Here is an 8,986-nt window from a genome sequence, read left to right on the forward strand (position 1 = left end):
TGAAGAAAGCAGTAGTGCCACTCACTAAGGTACAAGAGCTCCCTTTGATCCTATGATCTTCATTGGAATGGAATGCAGAACCGGAAGATGTGATTGATATTAGGAGGTCGGGTGTTGATAAACAAGCAGAGGTGCTGGTCCAGTGGAAGGACCTTCCTGATTTCGAGTGTTCATGGGAACCAGTTAAGAGGTTGACAGAGCAGTATCCTAACATCCAGATTGAGGACAAGCTGAGTCTTCTTCGGGGGGGGGGGGGGTATTGATAAGTTAGCAGTTCCTTTGGCTTTCACGCAGAAGAAGCTCAGGTCGAAGAGAGTGAAGCAAAGTGGCTAGAGGAAGAAGAAGAAGCGTTGAAGGGAAGCGTCCTTGTGAGAGAGAGAGTTTCATATCTATTGTGAGTTATAATGCTATGTCGTTTCATTAAGTACTGATACTATGTCGTTTTGGGTTATTGTAAGCTACTTAACGGGAATTCATTTCCTGAGTATGGTATCCAATAAATAAACAATCATTCTTATCTCTTATCTATTTCTCTCTCTCCCTCTCACCCCCTTTCTTCTCGATCCTTCTCCCCTTTCTTGTTACTTAGATCGGATCCTCCCTGGATCTTATCACAAGGCTATGAAATTCCCCTCCTTTTTGATTTACGATTCGTTTGACTTTGAATTGGATCTAAGGACGCCGCTGTCGTCACGTCACCGGTCTCGAACTCGGAAGGAGCATGGTGGTTTTTAGCAGCGAGGGTTATTTCTTCTGAAACGGTGGCATAGAGAGGAGGCGTGAAGGGCTCGAGCTGGCTATGGAGTTATATGTCAAGGTTCCTTGGATTTTGGATCTTCTTCAAGTCCTTCTCCTCTTCCTCGGGGATCTTATCATCTCCTCCGTCGATATATTTCTCTTCATCTTCTCTGTTTCACCCGATTGTTTTTTTTTTTTTTTGCAATTTTCTAAACTTTTTTCTGGTGCTCTTGCTAGTGTGATTATTGAGGCTATGAAAGTTGACACCTTGCATGCTCCTCTCTAGAACCTATTCTCCGTAGAGTTGTAAGTTCTGTTTTTGTATCTTTCTTTCTTGTTTAAATCAGACACCATCAATCTGTACTTGATTTGTAGTCTTATTGTCCGAAGGTGTATGCTGCTTGTCCAGTTTCAATGTTTTACTTTGTTTTTGTCTTAAGGTATGCACTCACTCATCAAACTGGCTGAAGATCCTGCTACTAGACCTGTTTTTGATGTTCGTTGTGTCTATGTAGTCGGCTAAAAGTTCGTTGTGAATGGCGTGTTTCATTTGAGTTAAATTTTCTTGACTTGTTCCTACTAATTCTCATAGCACTGTTTGTTTGATGATACACTACAGAACTGGAACCACAGCCACGGCAAGAAGCAGATGATAAAGTGATGTGGAGGAGATCAAACGAGTAGAGTTCAGAGACACATTTCTTTAGCGATCATTGTTTGATTACATGAGCTCTCTCTCACTGTTTCACACTTGTTGTCATGACTATGGTTCTTCTTGTTATGATTCTTCTGCTTCTTTCTTTCCTTCCTTGTTTGAGCTCTAATTGTTTATGCTTTCTGTTGATTGTAGAAGAAGGAAGACATATTAGACATAGGCGATAGATGCTCGACGTGCTGCTTCTTCTCACATTGCTCTCGTTGTTCCAGATACTTCTCCAAGTAAGCCACAATCTTTTTCATTTGTTTGTAATAGTCTTTGATTTGTTATCTTTTAACATTATGTGACGGTTTTTGATATTGTAGGGCTTAATATTGAAGGGGAAGCAGACAGTTACGACTTCGGTGTAGGTATGCAACGTTACATTCTGCTGACACTGATACTTAGTATCTAAGTTCTATTACATGCTTGAGTATTTCTTGACCTTTGAGTTGTACAATATTGTAGGAGAAGGCTACCTATGTAGCACTAAGGCCGATAAGCTCAAGGTTGAGTATGAGAAGACGAGAAATTTCGAGCTGCCCGAGTGATGTGGAGGAGATTACACGAGTAGAGTTCAGACTCTCTCATTTGAGATAGAGATCGAAATAAATTGAGATGTCTGCATGTAGTTGTTTCTTTTCACTTGAGTATGAGTCTTAAATCTACTCATGCCTTGTATTTTTCACTAGTGATTACATTTAGTATTTTCCTTTGACATCTGTTATTATAAAATATACAATTGCATAACAAAATAACACTATTAATGAAGAATTTTACATAGCACATAAAAAACGCTATATAAAGAGGCGAAAAAAGATAACGGGTGCAGACACAACACTGTTTAGAACGCTAAGTATCTCTATAATAACGTTTTACAGACGCTATGTATGACCCTTTTTCTTGTAGTGTCTTGTCATTGACGACGAAGGAGTTCTCCATACATCGCATGCAGCTGAGGACGAAGCATTGATTGACAGAGACACCAAGTCATTGATCGACATTCATCAAACAACAGAATCCGAGGTACGAGTAAATGATAATATAGATTATGGTCACCTAACTCCGGATGAATTTGGTATTTTCAGAGACCCAGAAGGCCAAACACGAGCCATGGACGAACGCATTCTCAACATATCCATGGAGGACATTGATGATTGCCATGAATGGATCTAAAAACTTCTTCAACACGCATAACAGAGAAGACGATCAACCATCGATCGACGAAGTCGTTGTACCATCGATCGACAGTCATCATGATTTTGGACATAGAGCCTACGATTCCGAAAGAAGAAGAATATTCCATTGGGAAAAGAATGATGAATATGGTGTATACAGAGACGAGCATGGATTTGCACGAGCACCAGATGGAAGAATCATTCATGTGTCAAGGGAAGATATCAGAGATATTCTGAAGAGAGCTATAATGTATGAGGAGACAATTATTTGTCTTCCAGACCATGCAGCGAAATTCACCAGAATATTGCTAGATCTGAGAAGCTACAGCAAAGCTGATATTGATGATATGGTACACAATATCTACAGAGCCCAGGAGATGTCTTTAGATGATACCTACAGGAGACTCGATGATGTATACTACCCACTTAATGACATCATTAAGAGGCTGACTACACGCATAGATGAGCTGAAAGAGGAGATGGACATGATTCGGAAATATAATGCAATCCGATCTGAAGCATCGATTGACAGTCTTACTCGACAAGCTAGATGAGATTAATTTTTCTCAAGACTTGATGAGAGAAGAATTTTCCCAGAGATTGGAGAACCTTGATGAAACAACTATGGCCAGACTTGGAATGCACCAACGCAGCATCAAAACCTTCAGAATAGGATGCATGTCATTGAGGTTGATAAGGAGATACTGAAAAATCAGTGGACCAGAGGAGATGATACCATAAGAAGCTTCATTGGTACATGGTTCCAGATGAGCAAAGAAGATGTAGACACTTGTTTCCCAATAAGTAGTCATCCACCTCCTTACTTGCCAACCTACTTCCAAAGTCAAGCTAACTGACTATAACAAAGCGCTGAGTGGGAGGCAACCCACTAATAGGTAATTTTACTTAGTTTTATTTCAGAATTGTTATTTATTTTCGCATTTCTTTTATTGCAGATAAAAAAAAATCAAAAATAGACCCGAAGAGACGATTGTCCAGTTTATCGACCGATGAGACCAGATCAATATCAATCGAATGTACCACACCAGAATCGACCGACAAACACTCACACACGTCGATCGACAATCAACATCAGCGACCATGTATATCATTCTACCTTGTTACTTATGCACTTATGATTTATTTCCCACCAAACTCCGACTAGATATACATTGGGACAATTTTGTTTAAGTCTGGGGGAAGGTTTACTGATATCTATTTTTATTGCTAATTTTTATAAATGTTTTTCAAAAAGTTTTATTGAGTCAAGAAGGGGATAATGAACTTTACAATTTTACTTATTATCTAACCACTCTCTAGCACCACTCTTAAATTTATTGACTGCATAGTGTATTAGAGTTACCAAAGTGGACCACCTGCCCATTATCCACACTTGCTGAGAATGTTTGATGGAACCAAAGTTGATCTCCAACCTAATTGAGCTTAATCTGCTTGTCTTGGGGCTTTGTATACATAAGATCAGATTCCTCCTGCAAGTCTGGAAGGTAAAGTCTGTGTGTTTCTGATTCTCTTCTCTCTCTCTCTCTTCGGCATCTATATAAAGAAAAGATTGAGATGATTTCCTCAGATGCAGAGGGGTAAGTACATTACCTATGATCCCACTATTCTAATTCAAAGGAATGATCACACATCGTTGGAAGCGAGGGGTAGGTACATTACCGATGACTCCACTATTCGCCTACACTTTGTCAAATAAAAAAAAAGAGAAAGAAAAAAAGAAGAGAAAATCGAAAAGAAGGTGAATAAAGATGGACTGCATCAGCATCATTGTTTATTGGAATTGAGATTCAGAGAAGAGAAAAAGAGGGAAGAAAGAGATCAGATAAGACTACATGTGTGTTCAGAAACTTGCTTGAGTAAGAGTCCGTGGGCCTTTTGATCGATACTACCAAGGTAAAGCCTACACCTTTTATATATGTATTAAATGAGATCAGTAGAGGGGCGAGTCAGACACTATTAGCTAAGTTGCTGGTTAGATGGATTTGGTTGCTAAGCTAGGATATGGTATATAGAATACCTCTGAAGTTGGAATTGATTTGATGTGGCTTGCAACATTGTAGAGGTGATGGTATGAGTTTTTAAAATTGTGTGAATCGCTGCTGTTTTCAAAAACCTCTTTGCAAAGGCTCCCATTTGTTTTGCTTGAAGACAAGCAAAAAAGTAAGTCTGGCGGTATGATATACCATGGATTTTATCCACTTTCAGCCATGGTATATCTGTGTTTTAGGAACTATCTATGTTGTTTGGAGTCCTTTTAGCACTACTGGTTCATCGATGATTTGGAGAAAAGTGGTGATTTGGGTGCATTTTGGAGATAAAATGAGAAGAAGCTCGAAGCTGACCATCGAACAAGTTCGAGGTCGACATTTAGAGTTCACCATCGATCGATGCACACTCTGTGCTGTCGATCGACAACGAAGCGCGTAAAGCCTGATATATGGTGTTTTAGACATCTTGTATATATGCTTTTCAATTGGTTATCAAGTCTTTATCGAGTCTTCCTAGTCCTTTTCGAGTCATTACAGGTCTGGAGTTGCGTAGGATGGGAGATGGACCAGCTGGAACAAAAGATGGAGAGAAACAATGCAATTTGGTGATTTTCGTGCAGAACGATCGCGCGGAACAACCCGAGTGCCTGTTTCAGCGGCAGAGATTTTTAAGGAAAATACAAGTCATTACGGGATTTTCCCTAATTATCCCATATTTTTCTCCCAGCCGCATGTGGCTTCTATATAACTTCTTTTTCTGTTTTTTTTTTTTAATTTTTGTACGCTAGTTTTTACATAAGAAACCATTGGAGACTTTTGTACTTGAAGATTTGCTACCTTGAAAGGGAGTAGGCTTCATCTCTCTCACCTTGAGAAGATTCCTGAACCATATCTTATTTATATATTGATTCAGCATGTTTTCTTCATATATTGTCTCTGTGATTTCTCTGTTCATGGCTGAGTAGTCGCTTTTTAGGTTTAGGGTGTTAGGGATCATGGATCAATGAGTTAGACACAAATAGGATTGTTATTCTTTGATATCTCTATCTATTGCTAATCTTAATGCTTGTGTTAAACTGGCCATTTATCATCTGATCTTAGGTTTAATCTAATCATCAAAAGTGTTTTAGGTTGCTAGAAAAAGCATAGATATGCGATTTGTCCTTAGCCAACGAAAGCTGATGCTAAGGCAAATCGTGAACCAATTGAATCTGAACTTAATGCTTGTCATCATTCTCTGATCCAAACGACAGTTTAGGCATTAGGATTGCTTGATAAATTGGTAGACACCACGACAGTGGATTTATCTATTCTTGTTGTTCGAGTTCTAGATTGGCTCTTATTGCCTTCCTGAATAGTTGTGTAGCTCATGATCCTAAGTATCCTGATGAATCACCTTGAACCTAGCTCTTTTAATCATCTGAAAACCCTTAAACTTGTCTGTTATTTTCGGTCACGATACCCTTATCTCAAAACCCCATATTGTTTTAGCTGATATTGATCCTATAGAAATAAAGTGTAATCGTTAGTCTTTGTGGATTTGATCCTAAAGTGCTACATCGACATACCATTCGATTATGGTAGTGTGCACATTAGGTTAATTGGTGTGCGTATACACGTAATATCAATTTGGCGCCATTGCCGGGGACCATCGTTTTACCTTTATTTTTCGGTTATTTATTTAGTCTAAGACCTCTAACTTGCTCTATCCTTTTTGTTGCAGCTAATTTTTCAGGTGCATGACCAGTAGACATACTCGGAGAAACGCACAAGGAGGGTTAGTTACATTTAGCAACCATGAGCTAGCAAGGTTAGAAAGAACAAATCGTCAACAGCCAAGGCAAACCGACACCACTATGGGTGCCAATCAGGATGATCTCACTGCTGTAATGGCACTAATGCAGCAGCAGATGCTTCAAATGCAGCAGACCATCCAAGCTCAGCAGGATGCTGCTGAACAGGCTCTCTCGCGCGGCAGGAACAACAGGCGCAGACTGTTTCGATCGGGGAGAGAAACCTTCCGCGTAACATCCCTACTAAGTGCTCTGCCATTGTTCCTCCACCCTGCACCAGGCATGACTTTGAAATCGAGCCTGCTTTGATCGGTCTAGTACAGAGAAAGGTGTTCTCTGGTATCTCTACAGAAATTCCAATGGAGCATATTGAGAGCTTCGAAAAAGTCTGCAGGTTCACTAGTGCGAATGGCGTACCACCAGACTACATCAAGTGCATTCTATTCCCATTCTCTCTTGATGAAAAAGCTGCACGGTGGTTGAACTCCCTCCCTACCGGCTCTCTCACTTCATTGGAACATGTCCGATCAGCGTTCCTCAACCATTTCTACTCTAAGGCGAGAACAACTGCATTGAGGAAGAAGATCACCTCCTTCTGCCAGCTCACTGATGAGCCTTTTTGTGACGCATGAGAGCGTTATAATGACTACCGCAGAGAATGCCCTCACCATGGATTTGATGATGATTACCTCTTGGGAATTTTCTATGATGGAGTTGACTGGAATTTCAGAGTGCTATGAACTCTGCCAGCAATGGAGACTTCATGAATCAGACCACTGATGGAGCGTTTGAGCTGATTGAGAACATGGCTGCTACCTCAGCCAATAAGAACGAGGAGAGTGATTGCTCCAAGAAAGTGAACAGTTCTGACACCCAGAAGATAGATGAGCTGACTGCCAAGGTTGATCAGCTACTAAAAAACAACCAATGACACGTCTTCAGCATGGAGCAAGCTACGACAAGGCAGATTCAGAACCATAACCAGCGACAACCGCAGAGCAATCGACAAGCTGTTCTAGCTACCGGGAACAATCAACCAGATGAGCTGAAGGGTCTGGGTATGATGATGCAATAGGTGTTGCAGGGTCAGCAGGTTCAGGCCAAGGCGTTGAATCAGGTAACCACGGAAATCGACACCAGGATGGGCAACATGTTCACTGAGCTGAATACAAAGTATGATACTGTGAGCAACCACATAAAGATGATTGATGTTCAGCTTGCTCAAACAGCTGAGAGTGTCAAGAGGCAGCAAGGTACCCTCCTTGGAAAAACAGATTAAAATCCTAGGACTGAGCACTGTAATACAATAGAGAAGCCGTTCGCTGAGACTGTTCTAGGCGCAGAAGAGGAACACAGAGCAGCCTGCTAGCTTTGGAGCGACTGCTCCTAGCGAACCTGCTGAGACTCCACCAGTGCGAGTCTATGTTCCTAAGGTTCCCTATCCAATTCTACCTAAACATCTGATGAATCCTATTAGTGCGGAGCAGCTAGCTGGGTTTAGGAAGATGGTGAGAAGGCTTCCTAAAAATATCTCATTTGAACATGCTTGGGAGATTCGGCCATTGCATATGTTCTTCAAAAATTGTAGAGAATCTCAGGAGGAAATCAAGGCACTCTTTACTAAAGCACTGACACCATCGCTGAAGGTACTGCCTAAGGTTGATGACCCTGGAAAGTTTGTTTTTCCTTGTTCCATTGCTGGAGTGGAATTCATGGAAGCTCTTTGTGATTCTGGGTCTAGTGTGAACCTTGTCTCAAAAGCGATTGTAGACGAGCTGAGCATTGTTGATGTTGCGCCTTCTCAGGTGAAGCTACCTTTTGCAAACTCTTCCATGGCAGTCCCTTATGGAACCATTCACAATCTTCCTGTCTAGGTTGGGGATTGTGTGCTCCATACCAAATTTCAAGTTGTTGAGATGAGGAAGGATCATGAGATGCCTTTGATCTTTGGAAGGTCATTTATGGCTACAGTGGGAGCAATCGTCGACATGCCTAATAAGAGAGTCTCCTTCTCCAACATCAACAAGAAGGTTTTCTACAAGGCTGTCCCAACTAGATCACAAATCCGATACACCTCTTGCATCTCAGTGGTTAATTGAGAACAGCCGGAAATTGTTCCTAAGAAGTTTGGAGATAAGAGTGAGATCAAAGAAGTCCTGGATGGATATCCTCACACTGATACAAAGAAACTCAGTGGGAATGCAAAGGTGAATGAAAAAGTCCAGAAGAAAAGGGTCAAGGGTGACCCTATGATGATGTTGATACCTCGCTTGTGTGATGAGAAATCTATTGAGTATGAGGTAAAGTGCCAGGATACCTCTAACCTTTCCCTAAAGTCAGAGTAATTCTCACACATGAGCTGAAAGAGAAAGGAGAAGCTGCTGTGAAAGGGTTGCTGAGCAGAGTTCTGAAGCTGAACATGTCTGATTGTGGAGCTTATTTTGGAACAAGCCATCATGATCAACCCGACTGATCCCTGTCACCAAGTCAAGCTAGTGATTTAAACCAAGCGCTTGGTGGGAGTCAACCCACTGGTAAGTGTAAATATAAGTTGGTTTTGTTTTTGTTTAC

The sequence above is a fragment of the Brassica oleracea genome, chromosome C5 (assembly GCF_000695525.1).
Source record: "Brassica oleracea var. oleracea cultivar TO1000 chromosome C5, BOL, whole genome shotgun sequence".
NCBI lineage: Eukaryota > Viridiplantae > Streptophyta > Magnoliopsida > Brassicales > Brassicaceae > Brassica > Brassica oleracea.